The 20,191-nt window shown below is 37.4% G+C and overlaps 1 pseudogene; it reads left to right on the forward strand.

Moving 5' to 3' along the window:
* Nucleotides 1-16,215, forward strand: part of LOC115869746 — a 152,553-nt pseudogene extending 136,338 nt beyond the window's left edge.
* The last annotated feature ends 3,976 nt before the right edge of the window (nucleotides 16,216-20,191 follow it).

Here is a 20,191-nt window from a genome sequence, read left to right on the forward strand (position 1 = left end):
GATAAGAGTTGTATGAGCCCCTAATAAAGCAATTTAAAAAAAAACAAAACAAAAAAATCACACAGGGCAGTCATTTAAAGCAAATAGTTTTAAGTTTTATTGACATATAATTCACGTATCATACAGTGAGATAGTTTAAACATATTAAAAAGAGTTCCGCAATGAAAAAAGACCTCAATGGTTTCAAAATTGCCCATATTCAATTTGTTGATACTGTAGTACACTAATTCTCAAACCTGTATGAGTTTTGAAAACTTATAGAATTTTCTCAAAATCACTTAAAAACAAAAATCTCACTCGCATCAAGTCAAATCTGATGCGCGTTGACCCAATCAGGCAAGGTGAGTTTCCAAGACTGTAACTATTTTATCAGAGTAGAAAGTCTAGTGTTTCTTCCACACACGTATATATAAGGCATGCCAATTAATAAAGAAATTATTTCTAGATTTGGGGGGGGGTTGTGATGCTGATGAGGATATGATAGAGCTGTCTGGTGCACAAGACTTCATTAAAGTGTTGAAAAACGAGGATGTTACTTCTGGGACTAAAGTGAGCCTACCCTAAGTTACAGTATTTTCAATTGCTTCATATGCGTGTGAAAAATGTACATTGAATAAGGACGATCAAAGATGAATTGGTGGGTTTGAATTACGGTCCTGGTAAAGAATATGGAATGTATTATAGACTTTCAATGAAACAAACAAATCCATATTTGAAGAAGTACAGGAAGAAGGTTCCTTAGAAGCAATATGGCAATACTTCATCTTACATACCTTGGCCATGTCAGACAAGACCAGACCCTATGCTTGGTAAAGTAGAGGAGCAGCGCAAAGAGTAAGATCTTCTACAAGATGAATTGGCACAATGACTGCAACAATGGGCAGTTATGAGGATGGTATAGGACTGCGCAGTATTCCGTTGGGCTACATGGGATCACTGAGTCAGAACTGACTCCGTGTTATCTAAAAACAACATGTTCACCTTACTCTGCTGTGACCAGGGAAAAGTTGTGTAATAAAATGACACAATTTCTGTCCCCTTCCTCTATGTTTAACAGCAAATCACACAATTGTTCCTCTCTACTCTCCACTATCGTTCACGTGGGGTGTTTCTGATCTTTAAACTAGCAACTTATTCATTCTAAACCACATCAGGATCCAATTTAAATGCTTCCAACTTGACCTTTTTCTTCTTAATGTCAACAAAAGTGTTTTCCACAACAGCCTCCCATAAACATGAAGACAAGCTTCTATTTCGACTCTAGCAATTTATATTTCAGTTATGACTCACTCTTGGGCTTTTTCTCTATATTAAAGAAGTCCTCTAGATCATGTCCTTATGTGAGAGGACCAAAGCTAAAGAAAACATAGAGAGAAGCCTTCAGAGAATATCTGCTATGTGGCAGACATGACGCTGACAGATACTATTCCAATTCAATCCTTAAAACAACCCCGAAACATTATCATTTTACACATGAGAAAACAGGAGTTCCAAGTTAATTTTAGTAGATTCAAAATCCCATGCTTATTTTCCGTCTAAACATTGATGTACTGTTTTCACAGACAGAACTGAAAACCCTCAATAGATTGTAGAGTGAAGTAGGTGGGTAGGATGGCTAACATCATTTCAAATAATAGCAAAGCTTAAAATGAGAAATAGCTATTTAATATAGAATTTTTTACAAAGTAGAAAATTTTACAAAGATATACAGAGTCTGGCAGCTTTATTATTTTAAGGAAATGGGCCAAGTGATGTAATCAATTTACTTGGTTTCCATGGTATTAAAAAATCCGCTGATTTTGTTATCAATTATATTTATTCTGCAAGTCAAAGGTGGTGTGAGAGAGAAAGTCCACCAAAGGAACAGCACATAATCATAAGTGATGGGTGATTGAATTGGCATAGCCGCAGAGCTAAATTGAGTTGTCCTAAGTGGTGTTTATGAGAAGAAATGTAAATGAATAAGTTAGCAATGTAGTCGATAAGAAATTAGAATTCATTAACAAAAAATACCACAAAGACATACTTATTCTATAGTCTTGTTTTATGAGGTTCTTATTTAAGTAACGCCATTTATCTTGAGTTTCATACATTGATAAATCAAGGAAAGTGCAAAGAATAATAAAAGGCTGGACTTACAAACGCAGGCTAAAAAAACCGAGTGTGTGATTTTGTCATATGAAATATTATATCAGTTTGTTCTTTAAGACTCAAAGCAATGTGTAAATCACTTAAACCAGAACATATGATGCTATAAAACTGACCAAAAGTTAAACATTAACATTAAAACTACAAAGTTGAAAGAAGAGATTAAAAATACTAGGTCTTGTGCTGGGCCATTTACATATGTTATTTTACTTACTGGTCTCATTGAAAACTCATATCTCTGAGTTTTCTCATTTTAAAAATTAATAAGTTGAGTTAGAGAGAACTTAAGTGATTTGCCCCAACTCATATTCCTAAGAATGGAGACTCAAATCCTGACCTTGACTATAATCAAACTTGATTTAAAAGTATGCTAATTATCCTGGAGAATGAGAAAGCAGAGATGAATAGGCAAGGGGAGGAATGACTGGTCAAAAATGATGCTGGAGGGACAAAAATGTCAGAGGTTTTATTTTTGGAATTTTTACAGTTCATTGGAGATTTTTAGGATGGGAAAGGTATGTTTAGATTATTTTGTCAAAAAGTTAACTTTGGTCATACAAAGAAGCAAATAAGCAGGTAAGGAATCATGAGTGGATCAGAGGTGCTCTGGTATAATAAAAAGTTATGAGGACCTGAACCAAGGTGGTGCCAATAAAAACAGACAATAAATTAGGAACTATATTGCCAACAAATTTTGAAAGGAAAATTGGTAAATCTTAGTGCCTGTTTAGATATGGGTGGTGTAAGAGAGGGAGGAATCCACAAAGACTTCCAATGCTCTAACCTGAATTGCCATGAAGGTAGATTAATAAAAGAAGAGGAAGATAATTTAAATCATTTCAAATTGAAATTGGCATGAAAAAAAATATACAAGTGACAATTTCTAGTTGGCAGCTGGATGTATAGATTCATACCATAAGATAGGAAGATAAACATTAAGTCAAGGGCTTTTAGATAGTAGTTAAAATTATGGGAGAGGATGACATTGCTCATGAAAAGCATGTAAAGTTGAAAAGAGGACTGACAACAAGATCCTGTGGGGAGCTCAAGCTTAAATGGCAGGTGGAGTGAAAGAAAAGAACACTGACCGAGAATCATCTGTGTGACAAGCAGTTCATCAGGTGCTTTTACACAGAGATATCAGTGAAGGAAAGTAGGAAAGACGAGTGTAGTAGAAACCCTGGAAGACAGAACTTCAAGGAGGCAATTGTCAAGAGTCAAATGTCAAAGATCAGTTGTCTAAGAAAAATGTCCAATAGATTTGGAAGTCAGGAGATTATTGGTAGCTATTTGAGGGTAGTCATGTGGGAGGAAGTCAGATAGCTGTGAGTGAGATATTTGAAGTTTAGGCAGTTGTTTTAGACCCCTTTTATTTCTAAAAAGCTTAGTAACAATAAGAGGAGGAAACAGAAACCTAGCTATAGGAACCTTCCTATTGTAAGAAACATATGATGCTGATTCAAAAATTCCTGCTTTTTTTTTAAGTCTTGTGCCACCCAACACATTAAAGAAAGCATTGTTTTTCTTTCAGTCTCTGAATTGTTATTCAGTTTAACAATTTGGCCAGCTGCAGGTTGCAGTCATGTGTCAAGACACTAATTGTCTCTGCATGGCTTTCTTAGTGGTCCTAGTTCATTCAAGTTCACTTGTTTATACCTCAGTTAATTGTCCTCTGATTCTGATCATTTCCCTTTATTTATCTATTTTATATTAATATACACAAGACTGGATAGCCAGGTGTTTGTTGCACTTGAAGCAATCTAAACTATTTAACATCTCATGCCCACACCCTGAGATATTTCACAATGGCCTGCCACTATTAAATAGCACCACTTGCCTCCATTTAGAAATCAATACGTTAGACCAAGGAAAACGACAAGAACTGAAATAATCATTTTGTTGGTAGATCTTAGAAGTGTGATCCGTCAAGACATCATTTAAAGTATGCCACTTTCTGCTAGCTTTGCGTTCTGTTTCTCCCCTCTTGCTCCCTAGTTCTTCACAAATACTGGCAATATGATTCCAAATGTTGTGGATTTCACAGGTTGTCTTTTTGCTGTCTGCTTTTTACTTTCTGTTTGCACTGTGCTGGAGTCATCAAATATGGAAAGTAAATGTTTTTGTGCTCATTATTCTCCTTTTGACATTATCAAAAGTGCAACTGTAGTGGGGGGAAGCTTTTTTGCCCTCCCTTGAAGCCCTAATATACTGGCTGACTCTAAATTCAGTGATCTCTCTGAAGCGTAGATTCCTACCACCATCCCCATCCCATAATGCTGTTGTCTGTGTTTCTTTGAGTCACACATGAGTCTAAGGAAAATCATTTACAAAATAAAAATGAATGTGCATTTTTCACAAACAATGGTATTTATAGTTACAAAAGCTTTAGTTTCAACACTTAGTCTTATAATAACAATATTTTCTGCTGCATATTATACAATTGCTAGCTTTAGAAAAATAGAGAAATTTGGTAATTAGTATTCAGACTGCTAATGAAAATGTGAAAATACTGAAGTTACAAATAGATGTAATGCAAATTACTGAATTTCAATAGTCTAATTCATATTTGTTGACGTTCTAAACTCCACATGTTTCCTAGAGCAACCAGCTAAAATGAAAAAAATAAGAATTCTAAAACATGGGAGGCTGGACCAAAAAAGTACTGTGCTGGACAATTGAGATATTACATTGTCTGTCATAAAGAACAGTTCATTTTGATCATTGCATCTACCTTGCAATGAAATTTTTAATTACCATATATTTGTCTTTCACTGACTTATCTTATGTCTACATAATGTCTTCAGGTAAATAGAAAACAAAATTTATTGGTGGGCCTAAGGAAGGAGCAGGAGGGAAGGACAAAGGGGGACTCATGCCTTTGAGCTTCAGGTAAAGATGAAGGAAAAGTTTGGAAATGCTAATACTGATGACTGAACAACACGATAAATATAATTAACATCACTGCATTTCACATGCCAAGAAAGTTGATATGGCAAGTGTTTTAATACATACATATATACAAAACCCATAAAACAATTAACAACATATTAGTTTTTTATACACCACAAATTCTGAGTCCTAATCATTAACAGATGTTTGCAGCTGCTTCTCTTTACCTGGAGTCATTCCCCATCAACAAATGAAGATCCAGAAGGCTGCTCTTCCACAGATTTTACCCAACTCATGTCACCATGGTTAACTACACTCCAAGCAATCAGCTTCTCCTCCATTGTATTTCGAGTGCCCTCTGACTCAAGGGTCCCATCCTTGGGCACTATCCCTCACAATGTTCTGCTTCCATTCATTAGGCCTTCAGCATCTGACAATATTGGAATTTATTCATAACGTTTTCAGTGGATACACCCTCTGAAGTGGGAAGCTGATTCCTTCTTCATTGTCTGTTCGTAGTCAGTTTGGAATTGCTGCTGAAATCTGTTGATTTGGAATGACTCTGGTGGCATTTAAAATACCAGTGATGGTCCTTCAAACATCAAAGCAGCACACAAGCCACCACAATATGGCAAAGATGAAGTGTAACCCACTAAAGTCAATATGCTAAGCATTTGTGAGCTGAAATGGACTGGTATTGACCATTTTGGATCATAAAAGCAGAGGATTTACTATGAAGGGAACAACACATTCAAGGGGAATAGCATGGCATCCATACATTGTCAGAAGGGAAAATCCAAAATGAATCCTGAAGTGCAATACTGTCAGTGATAGGATTATATCTATCAGGCTTCAAGAAAATTAAATCAATACAAATATTATTCACACATATGCACCAGGATAAAAAGGTAGTGATGAAGAAATTCTAACATCGAAATCAGTTCGAATTTGATCTAACATCTAATAAAGATACATTTATAATTATTGGTGATTGCAATGCAAAAGTTGAAAACAAGGAGGAAGGAACAGTAGCTGCAAGCTATGGTGACTGAAATGATGCAGGATATCCCATGAGAGAATTTTTCAAGACCAATGATTTGTTCCTAGCAAATACCTGTCTTTAACAACACAACAAGCAGCTATATACATGGACCTCCCCAGATGGAATATACAGAAATCGAATCAACTACTGTACATCTGTGGACAAAGACAATGGAAAAGCTCAATATCAGCAACTAAAAGCAGACCAGGGGTGGACTGTAAAATAGACAATCAATTGCTAAAATGTAAGTTCAGAATAAAGCTAGAAAACATGAAAACAAGAAGAACCAAAATACAACCTTGAGTATTTCTCACCAGAATATTGAGGCAATCGAAAGCACAAATTTCATGCATTGAACACTAATGGCAGAAGACCTGGTGAGCCAGTGGGAGGACATCAATATCCTTCATGAAGAAAGCACAGGGTCACTATAAAGGCAAGAAGAAAAATATCAAAGTGGATGTCAAAAGAGTCTAAAACTTGCAAAAGGCAAATGGATAAAATGAAGTACAAAGATGAAGAGAAAATTTCAAACAGCAGTTCAAGACTAAGTAAAATACTATAATGAAAGGTGTAAAGACCCAGAGTTGGAAAAGCAAAAAGAAGGAGCACACTCAGCATAGCTAAACTGAAAGAAATCAAGAAAAAAATTCCAGCCTCAAGTTGTAATATTGAGAGTTTCTGTGGGGAAAAAATACTGAGGGATGCAAAAAGAAACAAAAGAAGATGGAAAGAATACACAAAGTCACTGTACCAAAAATTACTAATGAACATTCCACCATTGTAGGAGGTAGTATATAAGCAAAAACAAACATGCTGCTTGTGGTTTCCAACTGCCAACCCTGTGGTTCTTGACCCTATGCATAACCACGGAACCACCAGGTTTCCAATGGGTAACATCCCTATAAATGGAGAAAGGGTTGGTTTTTGTCAAGGATTTTGTTTTGCTTGATCCCAATCATTGCCCATGAAAGCAACAGTCTAGAGATCAAATGATATGTTGCTTTAGGTAATTCTGCTGCCCAAGACCTCTTTAGAGCATGGAAAAGGAAGGACTAAGGTGTTTCTGACTCAAGCAATGGTATTTGTAATTGCCTCCTGTGGATGTGAAAGTTGGACATTGACTAAAGAAGTTCACAGAAGAATTAATGCATTTACATGGTGGGGCTGGAGAAGAATATTGAAAGTTCCATGGACCGCTAAAAGGACAAATACATCTGTCTTGGAGGAAGTATGGCCAGAGTGCTCCTTAGAGACAAGAACGGTGAGACTTAGTGTTACATACTTTATATGCTGTCAGCAGAAACCGGTCCCCGAAGGACATCCTTTCAATGAAATAGAGAGGCAGGGAAAAAGAAGAAACCCTCAAAGTGATGGCTTGACACTGTGGCTACAGCAGTGGACTGGGGCTTGGGGATAATTGTGAGGATAGTGAGGAATCAGGCAGTGTTTCATTCTGTTGTGCATAAGGTCATTATGGATTGGAACTGGCACCTAACAACAAAGACAGCAACAATTTTTTTCAAAACTAATTATTGTTTAATGACTTTAAACTGTCTGCTTTATACTAGAATGGAATGTAAGTGTCAAAAAATCAAATTGCCAGCAGGATGTTGCCATTACAGAAACGTTGGAAACCGCTGGGTTAAAGTTTGGTGTGTACAAATTTCTGTTTTGATATCCTACACAACTCTCTCAGGCCACATCATATAAGAATCATTCTATATTCTCTGAGCTTTTTTTTGTGCTATCCTCATTATTTCATTACTCAACATATGAAATATATATATTTCATTATATAATAAATGTACATGTTTATAAAATTAGCAAGATTAGAGCAGTGATATGATTGGTGAAAATTATTTCAAAAGCTACATGTAAACATCTGTAAGACCACATGACCAGAAATTGCTTAGCCACATTACTAGTTCTCATTTTAATACAGCTACAAAAATGTTCAGCAACTCCTCCCCATACGCACACACATACACACTCACATTCACTATTTGCCTTCACATCCAATGCCAGCATGTATCTGTAGGGGTTTTACTACAAGAAAACAGGGAAGCCATATTTTAGGGGGTAAGAAAAAAATCGTTTCCTTCTGTCTGGAGCAAATTTTAACTCTATTGGCACTGGCCTCAAATCAGGAAGAAGATACACACATGCATACTCACATGCAACTTTTTCATTAAAATTTTAGTGTTCCTGTAAGTCTGAATTCTACCAGTCTACAGGCACACTTGCTTCAGAGATCTGGATAAAATATCAAGACTATTAAAAAATCCAATAGGCTTTAGATTTTGACAAGGTTCAAAGGCTGGGGCATTAATTTGAAAATGTAATTTTCTTTTTAAAATGTTTATTATAAATTGGGTCAAGGTTTACAGAGCAAATCAGTTTATGATTCAATCATATGTACTTTATTTCATGTCATTGATTGCAATCCCTACAATGTAAAGTGCTTGCTCCATTTCTCCTTTTTTCCTAAACATTCCTACCTTCTGAATTTTGTCCTTGTACCCTTGCTGCCCTTTATCTCCACTGCTAAGGAGTGCATACTTCCCTAATGCTATTAGTCCCCCTGTTGACCTGTTTATTGGCTATCTGAAAATTGAGCCGTGGGTTGGGGAGGGTGCGTTCAGTTCCACGTCTGAAGAGTAACTAAAAGACGTAGTTTGAGATGTTCTACCAGTCTCTATCCAACCATTAAGTCTGGTCTTTTTGTTATGAGTTTGAGTTTTGTTCCACATTTGCTCCCACTCTGTCCAGGACCTTCTAGTATATTCTTTTCAGAGCAACTGTTGGTGATAGCCAGGTATCATCTAGTTCTTCGGGGCATGGAAGCTGTTTCCATGCATTCATTATGGGAAAAAAAATTCTATTGGATAACCATTGACCTGCTGATCTCAAGACTGGCATTTGGAAGAAAAAAAAGATTGGCATTTGAAATCCACCTACCACAACTGGGGAGAAAAGGATGAGGTAGTTTCCTCCTGTTAGGATGTGCAGTCTCAAACAGCCTAGATGGGGTCATTAGGAGTAAAAATTCACTCGATGTCAGTGAGTTTCCTGTGTGCGTTTTAGAAATTAAATGTTCTTACTTTTCTTCACTGAATTTCCTAAAAATGGTTGTATTTAAGAGACTACCTGTAACATGACAAAAAACATGTTTAAAATGACATGTAACTACATAAAAACGAAAGGTAATTAGAACACTGTGTACTCATGCCAGTATTATATCTTAACATGTCTTAAGCAGCTTCCTTCCACATAAGCTGCTACTTCACAGTTGGCAATAAACTTAAAAGTAAAACAAACTCCTTGCCACTGAGTCCATTCTGATGCCCAGTGACCACTCATAGGGTTTCTAAAGTGGACATCCTTGTGGGAGCAGACAGTGCCCCCGCCATCCCATAGAGCACCTGGTGGATGAATTACCTGCCTTGCAGTTAGCAGCCCAACCCCAACCCAGAGCACAACCAGGGCTCCCTCGTATTGGTTGTCGAAGAGTCCCTTCAACTCTGCTCTTGCTTTTTTCTGAAGGGTGAGAGGGCAATACCTTTTAATGAGGCTGTGGACCTAGCAAAGAATTACCACTCATTTCTGCACATGCCCCAGCAGCATTGTATAATTTTGGACTTGATTGTTTTGTGGTTTCTGCTGTTTCCTTGGGATGAAGAACATGCCTCAGAGATCTAGAACTTGCTCTTCGGATGGTCCTGAAACATGCTCCCACAATCTATCCTTCTGTAGCTATTCTGATATCAACTGCTCCTCCCCCAGCACCATGCTTCACTTCTGAGTTTGGTTCATCGCCATGGTCCTACATAACTCCTAGACAATGCTCACAATTATGAGGGGTTATTAGAGACGTTAAGAGTTTACCACAAGTCAGGATCAGTAAACAATAAGGACACAGTCATAGGTCCACGGCAACACTTCTCCTCAACCAGCAGCCAAATCTCTCTCAGCACCTCAGCCTCTCAGTCCTGGGATCCCTCGGTCTCTGCCACCTGTCCCTTGGCCTTCCAATCCCATATTCTACACACACTCCTCTGCTCGTCCTTGCCTTTGCCTTCTCTCAGCCTGGTTTCTTTGCTTTACCCTATAGTCTCCATGCCATGTCTCCAGTGCCTCTAGACAGCCTATGTAGCTTCAAAGGTCTGGAAGGTGTTCCTCCAAAGCAGCTGGAATTTCTCTCCTGTTCCTGCTTCTGTGATGGCTCTTATACACAGAGGCATGGCGTTGGTGGAGGTGTGATGTTTGTCTTTCAGCTGATCATAGCCGCAGGGAAACATAGGGTGTGACTTCTTTCATGCCATCTACCAAGGGTCAGATTTAAATACCACCTTAATCCTGTTCATTAGCATAGCAGAGAATGTCCTTCAAAATGGGACTGTAGCCACTAACACAGTCCAGAATTATTCATTACATTGCACTGCTGATCTTGCTGTTAGCAGCCCAACTTATAACCCACTACACCATCATGGCTCCTTAGCATGTGCATGAGATTGAAAATGCCATGTATTGGGTCAGGCACACCTTAGTCTTCAAATCAATTACATTGCTCTTTACTACACCTATTTGAGCTCAAAAGTGAAGCATTCACCTAAAGTTAAATTTCAGCAGGTTTAGAAAAGGAGGAATGGAAACAGGAAAGTCAAGGGGAACTTGTGATAAATGATGTTAGATTTGGGGGATTGCAATAAATAAGATGAAAAACAAAGTGTATGAAATTTTGAATGAAAATTCGATCTATTCTATAAACCTATACCCGATTCTCTCTCACACGCTCATGCGTGCACACAGACACAGACACAGACACACAAGGGTATAAAGAAAACCTTTGAAAAAGGTCTTTTGCTGCAAATTTTTCCAAATGTAATACATTTATGCTCAAGAAAAAATTACATTTGATGAAACCATGTTGAGTGAGTTCAATTCAAGCTTATGCTGCCTAACCTCAGCTGTCTATCCCCTGCCAGCGAACAATCTTTTTATTCCTTTTCCCTGACTTCCTATCGTATTTTTATAGTGATTTTTCCAGACCTCAACACTTCCAAGCACCCAATTTCTGTTCTGTCTTCAAAAATACCCTTAAAAGATACCTCACTTTCTACTTTCCCAAGAAAGAGTAAGAGACGTAAATTTCTATATCTTTTATCCTCTGTACATCAAAATGTCTATCGCAATATTTTTCCCAACTAGTTTACAACTTTAAGTAGGCTACTCTTCTAGCCCTGTGTCAGCTATCGCACGTTTGCTCTTGATCCCAGCGTGTCAGACATTGCCCTATCATTTATACCTGGTTTGTAGTTATCCCAAGGTACTGTTTGGTGTGCATGGCATTTTTTAAAAAAATGTTTTTAGATAAGACCCAATCTTGAGATTTTTCTCAATAACAACTGTTTCTTACCATATTATACCAACTTCAGTCATGTAGTACCTACCCAGGCCCTGAAGACATTTGAGCTTCTGACACCAGTTGTACATTCTGAGGCCTCTCCTTGGCTTCTTGGCCACAGTTGAAAAATACTCTTAGGTTTTGTCATATCCTAAAAATGTGTTAGCTCTTCTCTGGTCTTTGTTAACTCCTGCAGATACTATATGATTCAAATATTTATTCATATTACTCAGTCTCTACTTTTGGGCATCATATTCTATTTTCTCATTTCCTTAATTCTGATCAAGGAATACTTTCAAAATGTACCTATAGCAAGGATTAAATATGAAAACAGCAATAATATATATTTTTATACTAGAGATCTTAACTATTATTATCAAATTTGAACAGATAATTTAACTCCTGAAGTTCAGCTCCTCTACATATTATGAGTATTAACACTATTTCTGCTGACTGTTCAGGCATATTTGAATGAAATAAAGGAATAAAAACATCTTTTAAAAATGTTATTTTACTGTACGGTGTTCTGGTGTTGTAATGGTTCTGAGTTAGGCTGTAAGCCACATGGTTGACAGCTCAAGACCACCAGCATCTCCAGGAAAGAAAGACTGGAATTTCTACTCCAATAAACAGTTACAGTCTCAGAAACCCACAGGGAGTCACTGTGAGTCAGCATTGACTCAATGGCAGTGAGGATTTGTTTTTGTTTTCCATATAGTGTAGTGGTTATGTGTTTGGGCTATTGACTGCAAAGTTGTCAGTTTGAAAGTACTCGCTTCTCTGCAAGAGAAAGACTGGACTTTCTATCCCATAAACAATTAGTCTCAGAAACGCACAGGGGCATTTTAACCCTATCCCAGAGGGTTGTATGAGTCAGACTATACTTGATTGCAACTAGTTTTATTTTCTTTCTTTTTTTTTTCCTGCTAGGCTCTGGGTTGAGTGGTATACACAATTTATTTTATTTCCTTCTTATAGATAACCTACCAGATATGTTATTATCATCATCATTTTATAAGAAAGATACTTAGTTCATTAAACATTAGGCCCAAAGTTATATATTGAGAATACACATAATAATATTAGAGTATGTTTCATTTTGAGTCTTACTATATGTTATAAACATTTTGGTAGCCTATTTGTCAATTTTTGATGCAGATTTATATAGTTATTAGCACTTTTTATCCCCTGAAAGAAAAAGTAGGTGTAAAAAGTAATTTAATTCTATCTAGACATAAACTTTTATAGTACATTTTTCAGTATCTGGAATTATGTAGAACATTTTATCTATTCATGTGTCCATCTTCCTATTCATTCACACTGGTCTATTTTCTTCCTGTGTACAGCTTCTTGTAGACCCAATAGAACTGTGTTTCCCAAAGGGGGTGATACAACCCATTGGGGGATGCTGGAATGATCCAGCGGGGCTGCAAAAGCTGTAGTAAAAAAGGTTTTAAATGCCAGGTGGAGATTCTGAGGAATCTTTTTTTCTCCTGTAAAACAGGCGGAGGCCAAATAAGTTTGGTAACCTCTGCAATAGATGAATTAAGAGAGAGAACAGTGTTCTTGAAATATAACCACAGAGGTATAAACTTCAATTTCTTGTGTTTTCTCCTTCACTGAATCCTAAGAATTTGAACTGATAGGAAAATTGAAGTCCTGAATCACCTTAATTATGTACACTGAATAGAGCAGGAAACTGACCTACATTAACTAGAAAGGGATCTTTGTCTTGCTATTTTCTAATTTTGAAACTATCTACATTATCAGCAATATGGTACAAAAGACCTCCAATGGGAAATGATATAAGATGTTCAAGAGCTTCCGGTATTTTGACTGGATAAATTTATTTAAAAGGCAGGGAATGTATAAAGCCTAAGAAAAATAGCTTGGTATCAACAATGCTGAGAAGACCTTCTGCTGCACTCTCAAAATCTGATTCCAAGCTACTGCCCATACTGCAATCTCTGTACTAAAGACTTGCATTCTACCCTCAGCAGGAAGACAGAAAACACAAAATTAAGAAGCTAGGCTGTGACATAGTTAATCTCTGAATCTGTTTGAGGAGGAGAAATAAATCCCAATTTCATGTGATTTTAATGTAGGTCTGCTTACAGTTTTTCCAAGTTAAATTGCAATTCAAGGTACCAAATTGTTATTGAAGATACCAGTACGAAGGCCGATGTCTCAATTGTTGAGTTCAGCAAGATCATTTATATCCCCGTGAGCTACACAGTTCATTGAGGTGTGCTCACCTAGTTAGAGGTTACTTTATTTCCTTTCCATGGCTATGTTCTTTCATTTCAGTGGCATGTTGCCAATATATGGCTTTCTCTGACAGCATAGTCATATGTACCTAGTATTCTATCACTTTTCTAGGGTAAAGAATACTTAAGGGGGGGTTGTTTTTTGCTTTTGCTTTTCAGAATACCTGGAAATAAATAAATAAAAAGCATGCCTGGAAGTAAGCTCACATTATTTTTAATAATCTTTGGTATGCAAAGAAATTCAATAAAACCTATACTTTGCTTTGAGGGAACCCAAAAGTCATTTCAAAGGCCTCCATGAACCCACATTTTTTGGCTGTTGAATTAAATAAGCTCTAAATAATTTTATAGTAGCAAGGGTTCCGTGGAGGAAGAACACCCTTCTCATACAAACACAGAGCAGCAGGATTACTAGGCCAATGACATTCTCTTTTATCTGTGCAGGCTAACACACAAGTGTCTCCGCAAACAGACTGCCCGTCTGGAAAATATGAGTACAGACTAAGTTAATGCACAATATGACGGCATTCTGGTCAAGTTAACAATGTAGGGAAAAGCAGTCTTGTCACCTTGATACTAAATGTATTAAAGAGGGGAAAAAAGCAAAACACTTAAAAATGTAGACTGATGAGGACAATCTACATACTGATTCAGAATATTTAGTCTTTTACCATGTTTAGGTAGAGCCTTCCAGAAAGAAAACAAAACAAGAAATCACTTTGAACAAGCAGCCAGTTCAGAAAATATATAGATACACAACTAGAGCTCGGGTGTCTAAATTTGAGTTAAAAGGTCAGATGCCTATATATCATAACTCCAGTAATTAGCAGTGACAAGTCCCTAAAGCAACTATAGATCTTAAGCAAGAGGCAAATGAATAAATCAGTGGGAGAGGGAGCACAGGCTTTGGAATGTTCTTACCCGTACTACGCATTGCAGGAAGAAACCATGTCAGCAGTATCATCTTTTAAAATGAAGGACAATGAGATACCTAACAGCTGTTTCACATTTTTTAAAGCCATTCAAATCTCAATGAATCGTACTTGGGAAGAATTTGGAAAAAAAACCTTCCCCAAACCTCACTACAAGGAGACAAATAACATTAGAAACCAATTGGCTGCTTGGGGCTTGTCTCCTCTTGGAGACAGGAAAAGGCCCTGGATTCAAAAGCAGAGATATCAATGAACTTTTGATCTGTAAATATTATGGTAAAGCTCAGCAGCTACTCTCAAAGGTTTTGTTTGCTGTAAGTAAATAAGTATATATATAACTTTTAGAATATCAAAAGTCTCAGTACAGATTGTAAAGTTGGTAGCTACCAAATTAATATTTTAAAAACGAAGACGTTTTTATACTGGAAGTCATAAAAGAAGAGACGGACTAAAATCAATATAGATTTCTTTCAATGCTCTTGAAGCACAATATATCTAAAATACTAGATTCTGAATATAAATTTATTTCTAGACAGATCTTTTCATGTAACACCTGTGAAAAATAAGCATGGTGTTCATCCAAGGTATTAAATATTAGTACTTCCTATTCCAAGTTGTATGAAGAAAAATGCAGCATTAGATTAGAGGAAGCTTTATTAGCAATCTGTGATATGCAGCTGACACAACCTGACTTGCTGAAAATAAAGCCCTTGCTGATGAAGATCAAGAATTGCAGCCTTCAGTATGGATTACAACTCAATGTCAAGAAGAGGGAAATCCTCACAACTGGACCAATTGATGGAGAAAAGGTTGAAGTTGTCCTGGATTTTGGCCTGGTTTTTCCTCATGGAAAAAGCAGTCAAGAGATCCAACGGGCATTGAAGTTGACGACCACAAGGTTACTCAGGTGTCCATGGCCCAACCAGTCAGAGCCATTCCGGGGGCCTCTGCAGGAAAGTGCTTGATTAAAGGGGTTGTGGTCTATGTCTCTGCAAGCAAAATGCACCTTCAGCCTGAATTCCTCTTCCCCTGCACGGCCCCTGTTTTAAGGGTACAGGCTTCAAACTTTAAAGAGAAATACTTGGGGCTTTTCTTCTATCCTCTGGACTTCAACTTTGTGTGTCCCACAGAAATTTTTACTGTCAGTGACAATGCCAATGAATTGCACAAAGTCAACTGTGAGGTTTATTTTAGCCATGTCCCTTGGGGCAATACCCCACAGAAGAATGGTGGTCTGGGACACATGAATATCCCACTCCTGTTGGATTTAGCAAAGCAGATTTCCCGCAACTACAGAGGGGTGTGCATAGAAAGCCCGGCCTGTCCCTGAGGGGTCTCTTGATCATGGACCCCAATGGAATCATCAAGCATTTGAGTGTCAATGACCTCCCAGTGGGCCGGAGCATGAAACACACCCTCTGCCTGGGGAAGGCTTTCCAGTTTACGGAGGCCTGTGGAGAAGTCTGCCCAGCAAACCGGTCACCTGACTGTGACCAAGTCAAACCCGCCTGCTTCCAAAGAATCCTTTGAGGTCACCCAGTGAGTCCTCCCCTGCACAACCATAACATCTTCCGCCAGAGCGAACCACCCATCGGAGCCCCTGTTAGCATTTCTGGGCTAATTGTTCATAGAACGTGAAAAACTGAAAAGGATGCCCAGAGTCACAGATACTACACTAAATATTTTGTCTTTGTAATCTCAAGGCATTATTTGTAACATCTTGATGACTTTCTATCATCACCTTCTTGGATCATGTCTTCAATGGGAAAAGGAAACGTTCTTCTTTCTTGGGCCTTTGTGCAGACACCCACAGTACTACAACAAGCTTCTGATCAAGGTCCTGAAATCATCTTCTGGAACTTCTTTGTAACAAACCCGATATTCATTTTAGGCAACAATCATCAATCATCCTTTTTTTAAGGGGTTAGCATCAGCAATCTCCTTAATGAACATGTATGTGATTGAAACCAATGGTAATTGTGTTTTGAAGAAAACACTCGTGGTCGCAAAGACTTAACTGAGCCTGTATGATTCCCATCCCTAAATCATGCTTACATGATTATCTGACTCAGTTTATTCATGAGTTGGCTGCAGGTATTTCTAGATATTAACTGGGTGGCTATTTTATTGAGTCCACAGATAGCATTTTGAGATCTTTGTAATTGTTTTCTCTCTTGTAGTGCATATGGTAGATTATATACTATAAAAATATGCATATTTTTAAATAAAAAAGGGATCAAACAATGCACTACATCTTTAAAATGTTAAAAAGCAAAGCACTCACGTAACATACAAATATATGTACATAGCTCTATTTTCCTATCATTATATGTAAATATATTTACATATGTACATGCCTGTATTTTGATTTCTATAAATGTCCTTTGCCTTCTAGTTCAGTTCTCTATTTCTTTTTATTTTCCTCTTGCCCCACTATCATGTTCAGCCTTCATTCAGATTTCAGTAATTCCTCTCAGCTAAATTGCCCATGATCAAGTTCCACCAGGCATCCTATGCCATCCTCGCCATTGATTTTAGATCACTTGTTTTTCCCTGTCCCTGGGTTTGTTGAAAGTCCGCTTCCTTTCCCCTGTCTCCCCCTCTCCTGCGCCCCCACCCACACCCTGAGCCATGGGTTCCATTGTTTTCTCCTTCGGATTGTTTATCCCACCTATCTTGAATAGACAAGCAGAGACAATAAGAAGCACAAAAGACAGAACAAAACAGCAACAACAACAAACCAATGGCAACAAAAGAAAAGTCTATAAATAGTTCCAGGTCTGTTTGTTGATGTTTATGGGTGTTTTCTGGTGGAGTCTCATGTGGTTCCACACCCTGGCCACAAAGTCTATTTTTGGTATTCCCTGGGGACTTCATTGCTTTGCTCCCCTTACTGCTCTGTTGCATGTCCTTAGTGTTTTGCCCCAGTATGGGGGGTGGGGTGTCAGATTGAGCACAATCCCCACACTGTGACTCCAGTGTTGTCCCCCGTAGCGATATGGGTCAGTGACATCGTGTTTCCTGGTGGAGCCAGCCCTGTGGTCCTTTCCGTTCATTGGCTGCTCAGAGCAGGAATATCGTTCTCGAGGCTTGGTGTGCCAAGATGTGTTTCACTCTTCCTCCTGCCCTCTACGTTTGCTCCTGTGTGCTCTGATCAGATGTGCCCCTCTTCCTGAGTTGCAGCTTCAGTGCCCCTTCATTTTTTAAAAAATGAAACAAATTTGAAATGGAACCAATGAGAGATCAGATAATGTTACATTTTAACATAATGATATCTGCCATTATCAACTTTATAATACACTGTCTAATAACAAGGCTTTTCAGATCACTAGACTATGGACAGAGGAGAATCTCTTGAGGTTTAATCCATATGTAGACTCTGTAAATGGATTTTGGATTTACACTCTAGTACATAGAGTTCTGCACATCAGGTGTTCACAATTTAAATTATGATACCATTCCTTCATTTGGATATTATTATTTACAATCCTGGGATCACACAGACTGGTGCGGTTCTTGCATGTGGACTTGGTTGATACATTATTTAGATGGCTGCTTGTTTTCAGACAAGCCTTTAATACCCCAGGCACTATCCTTGCTGATAGCCAGGCACTATAACATTTCCTCATGAAAGAGAACATCAAACAGGACCATTTCATACGAAGTAATCATTCTTAGATTGCAGCTAGAATTAAGTGCATTCATATATGTATGGTGCATGTTTCATTTCTAGTTCACCTTAAAGACACCATTTTCATTTTATGTCGGAGAACATTATAAATCATCTTCCTGAGGCATAAGGTAACTCTATTGATAAGTGTCATTAATTTAGCCAATGGTATAGGATTAAAAACACAGTTTAGAAAAAATATATACTAGAATAAAGCTATGAAAAATGCAACACATGAATTGTAGATTTGTACTGATTAAACTTTCAAGTGACTAGACACTTTTTACACAAACAATGGGTGTTGATGATAGGGCAAAATTTTTGATAATATTCATTGACAGTGGCAAAACAATGCCTACCAGACTAATACATGTTGTAATAAAGCATGGAGGACATTAAGAGAGTAAGTATATGGTAGTTCACCCCTGCAATCTTTGGGTACCCTGAGGCAAGAGCTTCAAACCAAAGTCAAGGGACTTCCAATGCTATGTCCTTGGGACAGCAGTCTTCTGCTTCTCACACTAAGGCATTTCAACCTTGAGTTCAAGGGCTACCGTTCACTTAGTGTGGTCTAGGAATCCTTTTGGTGTGTCTTATGGAGAATGTTGTGAAACTTGAAAGAACAGAATTTAATGTATAGGAGAATAAATACCTTTTAAAAGTTTGGTCTGGGTTTCATTGGATAATAAAAATGTATGGGACTGGAAGAAAAATGCAAATATGCCAGAAAAAACATGAGGAGAACTAAAAATTACATTGAAAAAGTAAGAGACAGGAAAAGTAGAATGACTAGATAAACTTTGTATGTTCCAGTTGATATTACCTGATGTCTTCAATGATATGTATCTTCAGACTTCCTTCAAATACCCAATACAAAACCTTTAATAAGGGTTATTCCACAAAGGCTTTGAAAATATAGTATACTTTGTTTGGGCCACAGCAAAGTTATGAAATTAGAATGAGTAAAAATAAACAGAAAAAATCATATTGGAGAATGGCATTAGAAATTAAAGGGTTAAGTGCCTAGACAGCAAGGCCTACTGAGATTTGCAGACCCTCTAATTTCAGGTCAAGTGGGTCCTGTAACAGCCATCCAACTCTGGCATTATTGTGTGAAAGCAGACAGAGAAAATATATTTGGACCAAACTGTGTTTCAATAAACTTCATTTACAAAAGTAGACAGTGGGCTAGATATAAATGACAGGCTATGAAATATATTTTCTTATACCATTTTACATCATATAATATATATGTGTGTATATACATATGTATATATATATATATAGACACGCACAAGGAAATTTTAAAAGTTTACAGAAAATAAAATTAAAATATTAAAATAAAAACATAAACTTCATATCTCAATAAAAACTCCATTAAGGTCAATATATTATTATACACAATGATATCAGTTATTTATTCCATTATTAAATAACCGAGGGTCCTGATATTTTAGCCATGTCAATGCAGTATTTTTTATGTTACTAACTGAAGGAAAACTGAAGACATTTAAAGAATCTTAAAGATTACAAAACAAAAAGATATGAGGAGGAGTCAAATCAGGACCATAGGGTGGATGCCTAATGTTTTTTCCTTTGAAACTTTCCCCAAATTACTGTTTGATGAAAGAAAAAAGCATTGTTGTGATGGAGCAGGACTCGCTGGTGAAACTTTCTTAGTCATTTTTCTGCTAAAGCTCCTGCTAACTTTTTCAAAGCACATTTATCACAGGTAGATACTCTGATTCTTTGGTCCTCCAGAACGTCAACAATTAAAATGCTTTGTGTATCCCAGAAAACTGTTGCCATGACATATGATCTTGATTGTTACTCTTT

Source organism: Echinops telfairi, unplaced genomic scaffold (assembly GCF_000313985.2).
Source record: "Echinops telfairi isolate 266 unplaced genomic scaffold, ASM31398v2 ScPeMD7_44;HRSCAF=162, whole genome shotgun sequence".
NCBI lineage: Eukaryota > Metazoa > Chordata > Mammalia > Afrosoricida > Tenrecidae > Echinops > Echinops telfairi.